Raw genomic sequence first — 18,833 nt, 5'->3', positions numbered from 1 at the left:
TTACTTCCTAGTTGTGCTATAGTACTATAGTAAAAAAAAAAAAATTCAGGATATAAGGCAAAATGAGAAGTTTTTTGTTAATCTAGTATTATATGAAGTGAAAATTATTGGTGACACTAATCTTGGAAAAATAAAAACTGTATGCTGAATTGACATACAGTGTGTGAAAATGTCAGACAGGAATATACCTTGATAAGGCCCCATTCTGTAAGGGCTAATTCTGACCTAGTTTGCCTACTCGGCACACTCAGCATTCAAAGGTAATTATATGCTGGATCCATTTGATTACGTAAGGGAAACTTTTGCTTAGGATTTGATAAACACACAGACACACAGACACAGACACACACACACACTTAAATTATTTATTGGGAATGGCTGAATCTCCATTTGAGTTTAAACAAAAGCTTAAAAAAGTGTGTTGATGTATTGAGAACATTTCCACCTTATTGGAAAATGGTAAAGACCTTAGCTACACCTAAGTGTTCTCTGCTCAAGTATTTTGTTTCATTTTTGTTCCTGTGTTTCTGCATCTGTTGATAATCCTCTTCTGGGTTGCAGCAGTTCTTCTGTTGCTGCTGCTGCTAATAATTTGATTTAACATCTGTATATGAATTATAAGGATTTGTTAGCATGGACATCACTCATTAATCAATAAAAGGGAAATCTTTGAACTTGGGAGAGGAAGGGAGGATCTTCTGGAATTCATTCTTCCGTCTCCTTGTACTACCCAAAAACTAACTGGTATACCATAGAAAAAGGTGCGTTTACATCTTTCCATCACCTGTTTTTTGAGATATTGGAGATGAGAGACCTAAAGTGAATAGGTTAATGTTTGTGTGATTGTAAGTGTACAGACAGAAAGGCCCCTTAATTCCCAGAACCTATTAATAAATTGAGGACCCTGAGATGGGGAGAATGCCCTGCATTACCTGGGTAATGATTGTAATCACAGTGGTCCTTATAAAAGGGAGGTAGGAGAGACACATTCAGAGAAGCTGATGTGACACGTGATAAAGGATGCAGAGGGTGGATGACACAGCCACCAACCAAAGCACGCGGTACTTTATGGAAGCTTAAAAGGCAAAAGAACATTAAAAAGGCATGCAGCCTAACCAGGGTCTTGATTCTAGGACTTCTGACCTCCAGCCCTGTAATACAATACATATGCACTGTTTTTAGCCACTGAGTTTTGGGCTCTTTGTAACAGCAATGATAGGAAACTAACAAAGCAAGAAAATAAAGAACACTCTGATTAAATCTTTATTGTTTACCCTGGAAATTTATTTAATATGATAATCAGTCACTTTCATTAAAAAAATAAAACAAAACCGAGGCTATAGCTGTGGACCAGAAAACCATTAACTATACAACATCAGTTTCTAAAGGATATTCTTTGTTTTTAGATGAACAGAGAAGCAGTTGTAGGTTGCATATGGGCATGTGATCGTTACTTTACACTTACTTCTCCTATGACTGGCGTTTGGTCTCATGGAAAGGCATTTATCCATCCAAATCTGTCTGGCATTCTTTGTGAAAAATTGCCCTGATAGTTTAGGACTTAAACAATTTTCATAGTCAACTTTGAGCAGTGTTGCTGGTATGCCGGAGACCGAAACTGCACAGATCATCCCTGATGGCAAGGCCCAGGGAAAAACCTGTATGAAAAGACAGCAAGGCAGTCAGAAGAACCCCCTGAAGAATTCTTCTCTACTGAGTCTGTACCTTTTACTCTCACTTCTGCTGTTAGTCTATTCTAAGGTTAATATGAAACCAGAATCGCCCAAAGTTCCCCTCTTCCTCCAAAATGGAATGCACCTAAATATCATGTCTGCCCCCCTCAATCGGATGTTGTCTAATGAATATTGTAGCAATCAGCAAAATTGGAGACAATCTGCTATGCATGGGGTCTATAAGAGACCTAGAATTCATTTTCCTTGTATGGGTCTAATTGCCAGTAAGAATACATATTATACCATAAGCAGAGACAAAAACAAGACTTACTAAGTTTTTAAGCTTTTAAGTTTTAAGTTTTGGAGGACTTTCTCGGAAAAGTGTTAGAGAAATATTTGCCTGCTGACCTCAAGCCTGTGAGGCAACTTATGGATTGTTCTGGCCAAAGAATGAGATTGGTAAATGCAGAGACCAAATTCTAATTGATCCACGTAAAACATTTCCATACGTCATCTATGATAAATGTTGACATTGTTCTTTCTTAGTAAGGGGTTGTAAGAGTCTGTTACCTACAACCACGGGCACAAGTACATCCTGTTTTTGCATGCCCACTGAATTCAAACAATTAAAGGGCACTGTGATCTCATGTATTCTGGCAATAGGCTTCACTTATCCTTAGATACCCTGCCGTACGTAGTAAAGAATATGTAAAACTTTGTTATGACTACCTGGTTAAATTTTATTGGTTGAACTGGAAATCATGTACTGTGAAATCACTGTTGTCAAGAAAACTTAGAAATGTTAAGTCCTATGACTGTATTCAAAAAATGTAAATTGTTTAAGCATGATTGTTTGGATTTGCTATATAAAAACCCCAAGCTGAAAAATAAATTTGAGCAGTCCACCTGAAGAAGCTGGCCCCGTGTCTTCTTCGCCGATGCCAACCATCACTCTCCGGGCCAATCCTGGCTTGCAGAGGGTGGACCCCTGCAGTGGTATAGTGGTGAGCATAGCTGCCTTCCAAGATTGTATCTTGTTCCCATCTTCTTGAAAAATTCAGGTAGTTCAAAATAAAGTGGCTGCCAGACTGCTGGAAGAGTAAGCTCAAAGTCAGAGTCAATTAAAATATGACTCAAATAGGAGGAATTATCACAGAGCTACGTTACAGAAAGAACTTTAAAGGCAATAACTTCACTTTTTCTTAGGTTAGCAATATTAATATTTAGAGTTGGACATTAACATGCCAAAATGGTCTAAAAGATTAATGAGCAACTTCAAAGAGCCATTAGTGACAAAATGAAATATCTCATTAAGTTTTCTTTCTTTCCTTCTCCTGTGTTTTCCCACATCACACCTGTGAGACACTCAGATGAGAATCGGTTATACATTTGGCCAGATGTTTTCAATTGTGGGTCCATTGTTTTTGAAAACACCAGACAGAGGTGAGATAAAGAAGTAGTAAAGTGTAACACCTGTAAAGGTACCGCAATAATTGTCTTTCTTTATTCACTTCCCCTTAGATAATAAAAAGCATGGAGATGTTAGACTATCTTTGTCCTCTGGAAAATTCAATGAATGACTTTCCAAATTATCGGGTGTTTGTATAACTAATCTGAAATTTCTGAAGACTGAGCTCACCAAAACTTTTAAAGTGCTTCTAATGAAAGATGGAAGTAATTTTCATGCCTTGGAATATGAAAGGTCAAATCTAACGATTAGATTAGGATCAATGTATTGCCAGTTATACACTGAATATCATACAGTATGCTAGTGATGCCAAAGGGAGGTGAGCAGCGTCAAAGAAATCCACATGCAGTGATGAAAGTCTGCAAAGGCAGTGGTGAAATTCCGCCAGGATGACTGATATTTGATGAATAATATCATTATTATGTGACCTGGATACATCAGGGATGTTATTAGAAGGGACAGAACAATACAATGGAACTCCTTTTGTTTCACTTTTCCTTAATTAGTGAAAAGACTGGTGTTACCATTTTCAATCATTTATTGTCTTTCAAAATTCCTTATGTAGGTTGTTTCTTAAAGGACAGTATTTTCCCTCTCTTCTCTCAGTGCCTGAAAATTTTCAGGTTTGAAGCCACAATAGGTTGCTAAAGGCAGTACTTTATTTTGAGTAAAGAAGGCAAAAGATTAAGTTAAAGGAGTTGCTAGATTCTTCTCACAGGCTAGTGAGGAGGGTCCTACGGCTATCCACTCATCCGTCTATCTTCACCCAGCTGCCATTCCTATTTTCTTCCTACTTTGTCTCTGTCTTCTTCTTCTTCTCTTAGGCTAGTAGTAAAAGTTGAAAAATTTAACAACTTTCCAAATCTGATTGGAGACAAGAGCAATGAGCTGGGGTGATAACAGATGCTTAATCTGCCATCCCATGAGACAAAGGTGCTGAGAAAGCTGGAGCTGCAAAAGAAAGAGAATTCTAGATGAAAATACTACTTTGTAATCATTTTATGATTCTTGTCAGTCTTCTTTCTGCTCTCTCTTTCTCACAAAGCTGTATCTCACATAAAACTGCATTTTGTTCGAAGACATTCTTCAGGAACCAAAGACTCATTCCAGTAGGGAAGAACTAGTGGGAGATTTAATTTCTACTTAGGTTTGTTCTTAATTGGTGTGTAATTGTGGGGAAATCACTATTCTATTCTAGGAAATGGGAATGAAAAATTCTGAGATTAGGATCCAAGCGTTTGTGTAATTCACTCATTCTTCTTTCTAAAACCATTCAATTATGACTTAAAAATAACTCAGGGTACATGGGGAAGTAGGATGAGATTTTATGCTTGAAGGTATGATATATGTATGTATTATATACAATACCCTTGAAGAAAATTGGGAAGAAAGTCTGTGGAGATAGTCTTGAAACACACAAAATAAGTATTTTGAAAATACCAAAAAAGTGTATTTATTTAAGGATTAAATCCACATTAGAAAATTATTTTTCCATTCCTCTTTCTCTTAATATTTTAATAGAGCTCTAACTGCCTCAAAGACCCTCCTCTCCCCTTCCAAATTCTCCAAAGATTCCGCTTCCTCTCTCTAATCTCTCCTTATCTTCTTTTCTTGAATATTTACCTCTCCAGTAAGTAATCTGTTTTCAAATATAAATCTCTCCAGCTTTCCTACCAACTTTATACCTCCATCTGCTGCATAATAAAACAAAAGACCTAGCAAATTAGCACCATGTCTTAGAAGGTACTAGAATTGAAGAGAAAGGCCAAGAAGATATCAATGAATTACCCTTAGTAAGCAGGGGAAGGAGATGCCATAATAGTATGCTCTGATTTTTCTTTTCTTTCTTCTTTCCTTTCTTTACCAGATATCACCTTCTCATCTTTTTTATTTAAAAAATACTTATTATATTTTTAGGTTTTAAGGCCAGTTATACCTTATTTAATAACTTGATTAAACCAATCACAGCTCTGAATGTCTATCATCCGCTTACCTGCCAACTTTATACAAGTAATCTTAACTTTTGATTATGTAATGTCCCTTTGCCCCTGATTTTTCACTATAAACCCTTTATGTTCTTGTTCTTTACCTGGAATGCAAATTATTTGAGAGTAGGGCTATGCCTTATATTTTTATGTCCTACAGTGTCTTAATGCAGAATAAGGTATGATATAGCAGTTAATATAGCTTTATCTGGTTTGTGAAGACTTGTGTAGGGTGTTCGCCAAAGGATGGGAGATTTGCAATTTTTGCCTAGTCTGGGATAATTATGTCCTCATAAATATCAGCCTTAGACTACAGCTCTCTGTTGACTAATTTAAATAAAACTGCTGCTCACTTTGTTCTCTAATGAGCTTAATTTACAGATGTACGTCCTAAATTGGTGAATTGGAAGACTTTATAATTAGAACTTAAAGGAGTGAGACACTGGTGATAACAAAAACTGTGTCTAATACTGATATTGAAAAAAGATGAAAAAGGACGGCGGACAGATGAGAAAGGCATACAAACGGGAAGGAACCTCCTGGTACGCTACAGCTCTGTTCACAGGCAGCTTTGAAATGGTCTCTCTTCTCTCTGCCTTTCCACATTGTGAAAACTACTGATACAAAATGAGGAAGTAAATGGGGACAGAAAGTTGCAATTGACAACCTACACAACTGACAGCACTGTCCAACATGTCCCCTCCCCATACTCTAATTTCCAAACCAGAGCGAAGGACAGAGTACATTTCTCAGTGGTTTGTCGTCATCAAACATGGCGTCTCTGTGCTTTAAAACACCTTGAAAAAATAAAACATTTCAGTAATGGAAGGAAAAATATAAATACTTGTGAGTTCAACATATAGTTCAAATAGATAGTTTCTTTGTGACTCTGGAAACCCCTGAGCTACTAATTCTTTTTCTTTCTTGTGTTAAGTATATCACATGTCTGCACTTTGCTTTTGGTAGAATTGTCTATCACATATTTTCATATGTTGCTTATTAAATCACAGTACAAGTACAGTTCTTACCCAATAAATTCAGTTGACTGAAATTAATATCAGCTCTTCCACATAAATGTTACAGTTGATAATGACTTTAGAGTTACCCACAATTGTGTACTCGACTAGAATACAACAGAATCATATGGTGAATGAGGTGTCTCTAATTTTAGCTAATCGATACAAAAGCTTTTCAGAAGATGGCTATGAACTATAGTCTGAACTTCACAGGTGTAAAGTACTTTTGAAAATAAGTTGCAATATTGTTTTCTTAATTTTGCTCCTTAAAGCTAATGTTTTCATTCAAAGGATTTCTGAATATATAATGTCATGCACAGTATGAATACATTCATCACATAGATAATACCTGTGACAAGATTTGTCTTTTATCCAAATTTGGATGAAAGTTTGGAAAATCCTTTTGTCGGTCCAGTTGTAATAGATAAAAATAGGATATCAATAGGCACAAAAGCAAATAAAGCATATATAAAGATCAGCTAAAACTAGACCTTGCAAAGCCAGAAGGACTTCAATATCAGTTATCTGATAGAGATGCATAATACCAGAGGGAGAAAAAGTCACAGGTGTACAATCAAGCTGTCACACAGCAGTGGAGCCTGTTCTAAATCTGAGCAGTAATAGTTGCCATTTCCTATTTAGAAAAATGCCTTCTCTCATCCTTTATATTCCCAAAGTACATCTCTCCCACAATCTTCTGTAGAACCACTGGACTTTCTACTTGTTTTGAATTTGGAGTTTTTTTAAAGCTACCACTGTCACCTAGAATTGATCATAATCTGTCCTTTTTGTCTTCTGCATTTCTAAACTACTATTATAATGCCATGATTTGATATCTGTAGATCAAGTTTCTAGGGAGAAGACAGTAGGAAGGACGTTTCAAGGTGAAATGGCTATAGTCAGAAATTATGGGATTATTGATATACTTTATGAAGTAAGCAGAAAATAGAAATTAATATAAAATTGTGTAACTTTAATAGAATAAAACACTTAGGTGCATTTGTAATAAATGTTGGGGTTTAGTTGTAAAACCCAATTTGTATTAATTAGAAAATAGTTTTATAGCTCATATGTACAATATAAAAAAAATTATAAAAGGATAATATAAAAGTAAATGGTATAAATTTTGCTTTGCTGTTATGTGTCCACTTGGTATGTGCTTAACACACAGTGTGATTTAATAGTCACAATGAAACAGATATTTAAAATTAAATACATTTCATAAAATAAACACAAAATACAATTAAATAAAATTTAAAAATTAATTTAATAAAATCTGTACCATCATAAATAAATATAAGGAAAGGGGGATTAAAATTTTGTCCCTGGTGTGGGCATGTTCTATTTAAATTAAAAAAGGGAAAAACGGCAATGCTCAATGAGGGAAAAATATGAATAAAACTTGGGAGATGGGATTAATAATACTGAGTGAATATATAAACATGGGTTTGTAAAGCATTCATTCTCAATTAGGAAGATATTGTCCCCAAAATGCCAAAGTTGGTTTAGATGGAAGGGAGGTGAAGGTAGGCTCAAATCTGAGATGTTACAGTGGTGTGTGGTCCTCTAATGCTCAACCATATTTGACATAATTTCCTTTCTTGATATTTAATTTCTTTCATTAGGTAGATATTAAATGAAATTTAAATTAATTAAATTAAAATGGACTTACTTTGGAGAGCATGATAATGAAACATAGGGTGAAAAACATTGGTTAAAAAGTATAAAAACTTGAGAAAATTGTCATGGTAGTATTTTTCCTATTTGTTATAAATTCAATAACAAGTAATTGAAGGGAATACATTTATTTAGATTTTCTTTGTGGCACAAACACAGAAATGAATATATCTAACGAATATTCTATTATGCATCACATCACTGTCATTTATGTAAGCATGTATGGCTGAGGAAGACCCAGTACCATTGGTTTTACGTAGTAGAAACTAGTGCAGCTTAGGTACTCAAAGAAAGCTTGTTGAGTGAAATAACAGCACCACCAAATGATTATCTAGTCCATATATAAATCTACAATCTCTGTTAAATCTACAGTCTCAGATCCCTTTATGATTGTGAATCGTCACCATTGTACTTATATTTTACCTTGTCAAGGTCCCTCCTGAAATGAGCTGAACACTGAACTGAACACAGAATTCCCACTATGGTCTACCTAGCAAAAAGTAAAAGGAGGGTATACCCTTCTCATTTTTAACTTTCTATTTTGACATCAGTCTAAAGTGCCATTAGCTGTGACATTCACTGTTAATTCAAATCCAACTTAATCTCAACAATTACTCTTAAATTTTCCTTATCTATGCGCCTAAACTATATTTTCAACTGCCAAGATAGAATAGTTTGTTAATAAGCCATTTAAAAAATAACAAAATTTCATCTTACTGAATTCAGTCTAACATTTCAGTCGTTTTTGAAAAAAAAAAACTAATCTAAAACTTCCATGTATTTTCCTTCTTTCAAGCATCATGCTATTTGATAATCTGATATGATTTCCACTCATGTGAGCATCAGAGTGAGTTATCAAAATGATGTAAAAAATCTACCATTGCATATCTCACTCTCGGTTTGTATCCCATCATTACTCATCAGTCTTGGATAGAGCCATTTATTTAATAAATTAGAAATGCACTGAATCATACTCTCATTTGTCTCACTTTTAACCATCTAACTGACTCTCAATGATATAATAGGATACTTTTAAAAATACATTCAAATTGCTAAATCCAGAAATCATGTTCATAGTAGCCTGTTGGTATAGTAACACAATCCCCGTGACCCATAATCTTGAGTTCTCATATTTAGTGAGCATTTCTTTCCCTAAATGCTTACAAATCATATTTGAAAACAATTTATGCTAAAATCATTATCTGTGTTCACATAATTCACCTTCGAAAAAATCTCATTAGCGAAGTGGCAGAAAAGATCAAGGACCTCTCTTAGGACCAAGGTGTGTGTGTGTGTGTGTGGGCGGGGTGATGGGCAGAGAGAGAGAGAGAGAAAGAAAGAAGTGAGGGAATGAGATGACATAGCAGTGTGGTTAAAAAGAAAATAAAAGGAAAAAAAAATTCGTAGGCCGGAATAAAAGGTGAAAATTATCAGTAATTAGTGAACAAATGTGTTAAATATTACCATGAAAATGCAGGTACCATTTTCCCAAAATATGAAGTAATTGGCTACATTACATTTACAAAAGATATACTTGAAACAACTGATGACACAAAGGTAAAAGTGAAGAGAAAAAAAATTACAAAAAAATGAAAAGGAAGAAAAAAGTATTACAAAATGGATGAATTTCAATATTAGCATAAAATTTAAAATAATTCTTTATTTTAAAGAACTCAGAGTAAGCTGAGTTATGTATTTTAAGAACAAGTGGTTTCATTTAATGAATATATATATTAGAGTATACTTACTCCAACAAGAAAATTTACCTGTAAATTATCTTTATACAGTAACAGTGGCAACATACACAAGTCTGTCTGTATGTCACTGATCAAATGTTTTTTCAACATTAGTTTTGCTTTAACTGTCTCCAATATTAATTTAATTAGGCTAATCTGCACCACTCCCAGTCCCATTCATCTGTTTTACTGGGCTGGTACCCAGTGTACTCTGCGCCCTACTGCGATGGCAAGCCCCTCCACCCCCATATGTTTCTGAAATGATAGCACTCTTGTCAAACCATGATTTTACTTACGCTCAGCTACACGATTCCTTTCACCTGTTTCTAGCCTATAGTGCTATGTATGTAGGAACTACAATGTCCAGAATATACACACTTGTTTCTCTTCTGGTAGTTTCTGTTTAAAATTTTTCTGTCTAAAATAACGTGGTGATAGGATGTTACGTGAAGAATCAAGACCTTGGAGTAACCATCTCACAGAGGTGTAGTCCACAGAGCTAGTCTGTGTTCTGTCTTCCCCAGTCTCTGAATCATGAAGTGATTTTGGAACTAGTATGAAGCTGATGTTTCTTATTCTGAATTCTGCTTAGATTCACTTGTACAGTTGCAATGGTCAATGTTCTCCAGAATTCACTTCTTACTTACAATGTTACATTAGACATTAATATCCTAAAGGCTCTGGGGGTTTCTAACATAAACATAAATGAAACATATAAACACAAATAAAGCTTCTTTAACTTTGTTTAAACGAGACTTTTTCAGCAGTATTTGCCAAAGCTCCTTTTAATTAACAATGTGTATTAGGACCTTAATTTTAGAATTTACAGAGCTCACTTTGGACAATTCTGATTTAGAACAATGTCTTTGGGGGTGCCTGGGTGGCTCAGTCAGTTGAGCGTCCTGCTTCAGCTCAGGTCATGATCTCACAGTTTGTGGGTTCAAGCTCCGCGTCAGGCTCTGTGCTGACAGCTAGCTCAGAGCCTGAAGCCTGCTTCAGATTCTGTGTCTCCTTCTCTCTCTGCCCCTCCTCTATTCATGCTCTGTTTCTCTCTGTCTCAATAATAAATAAACATCAAAAAAAAAAAAATAGAACAATGTCTTTGTTAAAAGTATCTTGGGCTGTTTAACACCTCCCTTTTTGTACCTGGCCCGTAGTTTTATTATTGAAAATGTCAATATGTAGGCCATTAAGAGCTCATTTCATAATTTTTCCTACACATAAGAATTTTTAAACAATATCTGACAGATGGCTGTGTATCTAGTTAGGAATGTTTTCCTGAGAAGCTATTCCATAATCTTTTGCAACCACCTGTTCAAATATCCAGCTGTCCCTCCTAATCATGAAGTATTTATTCAGATTTAACCAAAGAAGAAAATTAAATGTTTAAGAGTAAAAAAAGAAAATCACAATGATTCTTTGACATGTCAGTCTTAGCCACTGATCCAAGGAAACTGAGGGAGACAGTTATTTCCAAGGAGATTTAGAATCTCTAGTTCCATTTTGAAAGTTCAGTTTCTGATTCTAGCAGTATTAATATTTGAGATAAAAAGTACTGTTCATCTATATCTGTATTAAGGCTGTTCAAAAATCTATAGTCCACAATGTGTAGAGAAAAGTTTTGACAAAATTCACAGTGGTGACTGAATTAAAGGTCCACTGAGAACTGTTTAATATACTTCCTTGGATCCCAAGATATTACTAACTTCGTCAAAACAGTCAGTGGAATGCAATCATAACAAAGGCTCTTGAACCACTTTCTGGAATGAGAAAATCTCTGACCAATGACCAGGAAAGTCTGAGTGGTGGGAACCAAACCTTGGGTCATTAGATGGGGAGGAAAGAAATGCCAAGATACTCAGGGGTGTTCTCAGAACTGCCTTTATTCTTGTTGTTGACATCAATGTTTCATGATCTTGTGAGAAATTTTACTTATCACTGTTTAGAGTAGAGATGTGGTGCTATAAAATCATACTTTTTTCCCTCAATCAGAACTCTCAACTATAATGTTTTTAGACAAATATTTTTGATATGTTCGCTGAGACATTTATGTATTCTCATTCAAAAATACATTTTTAGGGGGCTGCTATCTCCTTCCAAAGGTTGGATTTTAGATCTCTATTTAGTACCTTATAAAGCATTACATATGTTCAGGGATTGAACAGACACTATTTTAATTATTTTGATTCTAAATTTATCTTAGTCATTTTAAACAATTTATTCTTTAGTCTCTGGAGACAGAGAAGATTAAGATGGCTTTTCAATTCAACAAACACTTGTATAAGCTTAATATAAGCTCCTTGTATTTCAACCTCTGTTATTCTCCCAATAAGAATTGAATGTGTTCTTCTTTTTCAGAACTTTTCTTTTAATCAGAATCTATAGCCCATCCCTCCAGCAGTTATATCCACTTTCTCCTAAAATTCCTATGCCAAACTTGTCTCTTCCAACAAGATTTTTCAGATTAATTTTACCAATTCCGATCACCGAGCATTTCCTTTTAACACCTATGTACTTTGCTAGTCTGCATTTATCATTATTCTTAATATATGTAGTTTATATAATTATAACTATCTTAACAAGAAGCAGAAAGCTGGTAGTGTCTCAGTGTGCTCTATCAATGTTTTGAGATTAAATGTCTCATGNTCTAGTGTCTTAGTTTAATTATTAGAGTGAGGGCTCATCCCAAAGTGAGAGAACAAATGAATTCTGAGAGGCATCTCACACCCATACACCATTTTTCACAGAAGACAATATATTCTCAACTGAAAATCAATGTCCTAGAATTCAGGAGTTTACAAAATTTGTTGAGAATTCTCATAAACTTCCACAATTAGCCTCCGTGTTCCTAGATCCCTTTCCATCTCTTTTAATCAAATAAGGAAAATAGATGATTTATATTATCAAGAGTTTCAAGGTTTAAAGGAAACCTAATTCATAACCTTCTTTAATGGGGAAAAGATAGAATAAAATAGGCAGAGAGAGAAAGGGTAGGACCTGAGGTCTCTTGGTAGGGAAAAACTCATATTTTGGAACAATGTTGGGAGAGTCTGACCAGAGCTAACCTCCTCAGGCATGAGGTTCCACTTGGGAATGTAACAGACCCCACCTACTCTCCCTCAGGTTTCCCTCAGGAATTTGACAAAAGACCTGACTAAAAATAAGTAGGCCATAAAAGGTATGACCCACAAGGAATGATAGGGCCATAGACCACTTCTTATATGATGGAAACAAGCCAATCAGGAATGGACAACCCAGCTTCTAGAGTCATCAAGCCAATAAGGGTAGTACCTGAGAAAAAAAGAAGGGGAGGGAAAGGGTATTGGGGGAAGGGGACCAGAACCTTATAAAACAAAGATCCTTGCTTATGTAAAAACTCTCTTGGGCCAAAAGGTGAGGGGCTTGCAAATGAGGATACCAACCATTGTTTGATCTCAAACTCTATGCGGTAAAAGGTCAGGGGTTGAGCAACCTAGCTCCTCCTGGCTGCAGGAAGTCCCTGAGATGTAACTCTTTAGTGAACATTGTGATTAGAACGTCAAACAGTTCTTCAAGTGACTGTTAAGCAACCCCCAACTCTAACCGCAAAATTCTCACTTCTGTACACCGGCTTCACCCCTCTCCCTGTGTAAATCCTGAGCTATGGCCCAGTGGCCCGCTCTTCCGAGGACGTTTCGGGTGCTCGGGAGGGGCCGTCCGGCTAGACTAAAATAATCCTGAATAACCAACTCCTTTTGTGTTTTGTGGGCTTTGTCCTCGGTGATTCTTCTTTGGAAAAGGTGGCCTAACACTTATAGTTCACAAGCATTCACTTTCTAATGTCCCCCTCTCTGTAAAGAGAGCTTTCATACTATCTTCCTTTTTGATCTTACACTCTAATAAACTTTTGCCTGCTACTCATTTTGTGTTCACCTCTTCATTCTTCAAAGTGAGACAACGAATCCCGGGTATTGAGGTAAAGATTCCTGCAACACTTCCAGTTCCTGAATCAAATGATAAATCAAGAATCTAGGAGGAAGTGTAGTGTTTTCTCCTCCTGGATGGGAGACCATGTTTGGGCCCAAGAACGAAATAGCCCTCTTACTATTTACCCAGAGAAAAGGATTTTATTCACCTAGTTGCAAGAGAAGAAGCCAGAGAGCTGCAGAGACACAGCAGTGCTCATAGGCATACATTGTAGAGGAAACTTGACATTAGCAGCGAAGTGGTTCGAAGACATGGAGCCACACAAACAGTAACTCCTAACACAGGGCACCAATACAAAATTTAGGGCGAAGTATAAGAAATAGAACATCTCACACAAAGAGAGAACATCTCATAAGATTGATTCTAGAAAGCAGTTGAAAATACTATTCTCAAATAAATTGTACTTGTAAGGAAATTAGAGAGAACATAGACTAAATGAGATAGGAATTGCTACTGCAACAGAAAGAGATGAAAAAATGATTTCACAGGGTTTTAAAAATAAAGAAGGAAATAATGATACAGCTTAAAGCAACATTTACTTGTGTCAAGATACAAAATAAATATGCAGGGGGAAAAATAAATAAAAACAAACAATAGCAACAAACAAGTCAGTGAAACAGATCTTAGCCTGAAGGATACAGGGATCAGTTACAGAAAGATACAAATGAACAGAGAACTGACACAGCAGGAGGAGGAGGGAAGATGACAGCCCCTGTAGGTTTGCGAAAGAAATGCAAACAAATAAAATGGACACACATTGAAAAAAATAATAAAATCCCACTTTTATGTAATGAAAGAAACGTTGTTAGTGAAAAGGAAATCACTCTCTATATTAGAAAGACCAGAAAGGCCAAAATGCATTTCCTTTTTCAGTTCTTGAACTTGAAGAGAAAATTATCAATTTCAGTGAACATTCATGCCTGCGCAGCAGGTATATTTAAAAACGCAAACGCAGGCTTACCGCGGCTAGAAAGGAGTTCAGAATATAGACACTTTTAAAGGGAAGAGGGTGGGGCACCTGGATGGCTCAGTCAGTTAAGCAACCTCCTGACTTCAGCTCGGGTCACGATGCTGCCCTGTGCTGACAGCTCAGAGCCTGGAGCCTGCTTCGGATTCTGTCTCCCTCTCTCCTGCCCCTCCCCTGCTCATCACACTATTGTGTAAATAGTCCATTTACATTACAAAACCAACAGCAAGATGGTCTTACATATTCAAGAGCCCGAGAGTTTTCACTGACAGTTTCTGGAGGGTCACATTGTTGTAAGTGTGCTTGGGACTTGGGAAGCTGGGCTTTTTCAGTCTGTGGGCCTGCCTGTGCTTCAAAACAAGACAAAATAAAATCAGTTAAGGTCTGATCCAGTCAAGCAAAGGCAAATCAAATATAATGACTGCAAATGAAAAAGTCTGAGAGTTAATATTAAATCTAGAAGATAAATACAAGGAAGACATTAAGTATAATTATATTAAAAAATCACAACTTTAGTACTTTTATAACAAAACATGAAATCATTAGGACAAAATCACAAATTTGGGAAAAAAATGTTATTCAGGACAGAGAAGAATAACCTGAACACAACACTGGAAATTAAAGTACAAAAAAAATATGAATTTAAGGACTAATTTTTTTAAATGTTTTATTTATTTCTGAGAGAGAGAGAGAGAGTGTCAGCAAGGGAGGGTCAGAGAGAGAGGGAGACACAGAATCTGAAGCAGGCTCCAGGCTCTGAGCTAGCGGTCAGCACAGAGCCTGACGTGGGGTTTGAACCCATGAACCGTGAGATCATGGCCTGAGCCGAAGGCGGACACTTAACCGACTGAGCCACCCAGGCACTCAAAAACTAATTTTTTAAAGACAGTAAAATAGATTACTCCTTGGATGAATCAAGTAAAGAAGAGAAAACACATATACTTGTAATTAGGAATAAAAAAGTGGACAATCACAGAGAAAGGAGGAAAAGAACAATTATATTAAAATAATTTTTGCAATAATATCTACCAGAAATGAAAGTCTGGATAAACCAAACCTTTTTCTAGAAAAATATAGATTTCCAAAATTGACCAACAAAACCCAAATACATTCATAGAACCATGTCTATTGTAATACTCCTTACACATAAGCTCCTAAACAAGAGAAACAAATAACGTTTTCTAAGTTCAAATAGTTTTAAATATCTAAACAAGTAAATTTGCTGCTGTTGAAATAATTTTGGAGCATAGTGAACGAAAGAAAACATTCTACTTGTTTTTTGAAGGTTATGTAACTCTGATAGCAACATACTATAAAAGATCAAATAAAAATCTTCAATTACAAACAACATATTAAGTAATAAATTCCAGCAGTATATAAGAATCAACCTTACTTGGTCCCATCCATATCCTGATATCTCTAAGTTTATATGGTGTCATAATATTAATGAATAAATAAATTATTTTGATTCACCATATTAATAGGTTAAATGAGAAAAGCTGTATAATCAAATTGTTATGCCAAAAGACATATGACAATACTTAAAATTAGTTCTGACAAAACTCATCAGTGAATAGGGTTAGAAAGATTTTTTTCCCTAAAGGTAAGTACTATGCTGGGGCGCCTGGGTGGCTCAGTTGGTTAAGCGCCCAACTTTGGCTCGGGTCATGATCTCACAGTTCGTGGGTTCGAGCCCCGCATCGGGCTCTGTGCTGATGGCTAGCTCAGAGTTTGGAGCCTGCTTCGAATTCTGTGTCTCCCTCTCTCTCTGACCCTCCCCTGCTCATGCAGTCTCTCTCTCTCTCTCTCAAAAATAAATAAATAAAACATTTCAAAAAAAAAAAAGGTAAGTACTATGCTTAACAGGAAACAATAGGAACATTTATTTTAAAAACAGAAGAATATAAAACTGTCAGTCTTCATCATTTCTAGACATAAGCCATTAGACAAAAATGAATTGAAATATAACCAGCCAAAGTGAGGAGGTACTTTTAATTATTTGTAAAGAAAAGCAATTAAAAGAAAAAAAAAAAGCTGGAAGTATTAGATGAAACTAGTAGCTTATTATTGGTTAAATAAATCTGTTAAATGACAAAAATTCAACTGAGTAAATTTTAAAGCTGTAATTGGCTTTATTAATCATTTCATGTAGTAGGCAGCAATCCCATCTAGCAAGTCGAGGAGAACTCCAAAAGGCTACAGAAATGGAAAAGTTTTTTAAGGTAGAAAGGGAGTGGAAAAAAGAAAAGTATTAGCAAAAATCATTGTTTTAGGCAAGATCACCCTCAAAAGGAATGAAGGGGGTTTATGGGTAATTTCCTAGTGCTGACCGGGAAATTTCTATGTTGAGTGCTTAAAGGCTACATTTTCTGGAGGATGAAACTGCAGTCAGGTTAGCTATTAAGTCATGGTTTACTGGCTGGGGACTAATGTAAGTGATGCCATTTTGGACCTGTGGTTTTCTTTTTAATACCTATAAAGACAGTTTTTGGTAACAAAAAAAATCAGAAATCATAAATTAAATGTTTGACTAATTTGACTCAATATCCTGGAATGATAAATGCATGATACATAAATGTGTATATCACAAGCACATACTAGAAACACGTTGAAACATATATTATAATAAAATAATTTATTTCCTTAATAGACTATGATCTTTCAAATCAATAAGAATAAATTACTTCTCTACTAAGAAAAGGACTAGTGCACCCCAAAAAAGAGACATTTGAAATGAACAAAAAGCAAGAAAACATATAAACTTCTTTAATGATTTTTAACATGCCAATAAAAACACCATATATAATATTATCCTTATCAGTTTATCAACAATTTTTTTAAAATAACATCCATTTTTTAAGCTTATTTATCTATTTTGAAAGAGAGAGAGAGTGCATGCACATGAGTGGGGGAGGGGCTCCATTGTTAAAAGAAGTTTGGGTACAGACTAACTATGTCAGAGGTTGTCATCCTCCAGAAGACAGTGAGACAAAACTTTAAGTTCCTAGGAATCTCCTTGGAATCTCTTTGCCAGGATTCACGGGCAAGAAAACTCATTAAGTGAGAGAGGAAAGAGTCTGGTTACCATGGTTGAAAGCTAGAGCTTAGCTCTGCTGGGGAACTCTAAAAGACTATGTGCAATCTATCTCAACTTTTCCATCTATCAGATTAGGAAGCTGGGTTTTCTATCCTCCCAAATTCCCTCTATCAGTAAGTAGCAGAGGACTGGTTTCAAGATTATCTGCCTGGCACTACTACCTTACCCCTTATATGTGGGCCTAGAGAAAGCCGTACATGGAACATCACAGACATTTGCAGTTCAATACCATGGAACAGTGCTAGACCTTGAGTGTCAAAGAAGTATGGATGGTACTCTAACAGTGTATCCACTCTCACTCACAATCAGGTGATACAAATGGACTTATAAATTTGTACGGTCCTGTTTCCAGATGGCTTCCATTCCTATCTATCTATCTAGCTATCTATCTATCTATCTATCTATCTATCTACCTACCTACCTATCCAGTAGCTATCTATTATCATCTATATATCTTTGTCTATATATTCCTACCATTAGGGAATTCTGCGAATTTGTCAAATATGTGCCAATTTTGTGGTCATGTCTTTGGATCTATTAAATTTTATTTTATTCTGAAGTTCTCTCTTATTTCATGACCTATATAAATAAGTCAAGTTCATTGTTTCTTTATAATTATGGATGTTAGGGAAACCATTTCTCTAAAAATTGTTTCAATGTTTTTTTATTCTTGAGAGAGAGAGAGAGAGAAATGGGGGAGGGGTTGAAAGAGGGAGACACAGAATCGGAAGAAGGCTCCAGACTTTGAGCTGTCAGCAAAGAGTCTGATGCAGGGCTCAAACTCACGAGCTTTGAGATCCCAAAATTGGATGCTTGACTGACTGACTGAGACACCCAGGTGCCCCAAAGGTAAACGATTTCTTAAGTCTTTATATCAAGTTTCCAATTGTCTATGTTTTCTATATGTATGTAAGCATCTATCTGTCAATCTATAGTCATCATTACTCACATTACCTGCTTCCCAAGGTGGGGGTTAATTTACCAAGATTCTGTAGGACAGGTTTTTTAAATTTATATATTTTCTAATTCTATAAGTATGCTATACATAAATTTCTTGTAAGCACATATATTTCTAATTTCCTACATTTTGGATTTGGGAATGTCTTCCAGTTATAATTATTTTTAAATTTTTGTTTATTTGAGAGAGAATGAAAGAGAGAGAGAGAAAGAGAGAGGGAGAATCCCAAGCAGGATCCACACTCAGCATGATGGCCAACTCAGGGTTCAATTCCACAACCCTGGGATCAT

Source organism: Crocuta crocuta, unplaced genomic scaffold (genome assembly GCF_008692635.1).
Source record: "Crocuta crocuta isolate KB4526 unplaced genomic scaffold, BGI_CrCroc_1.0 scaffold38, whole genome shotgun sequence".
In the NCBI taxonomy this organism is placed as follows: domain Eukaryota; kingdom Metazoa; phylum Chordata; class Mammalia; order Carnivora; family Hyaenidae; genus Crocuta; species Crocuta crocuta.
This window is presented reverse-complemented; position numbering follows the sequence as displayed.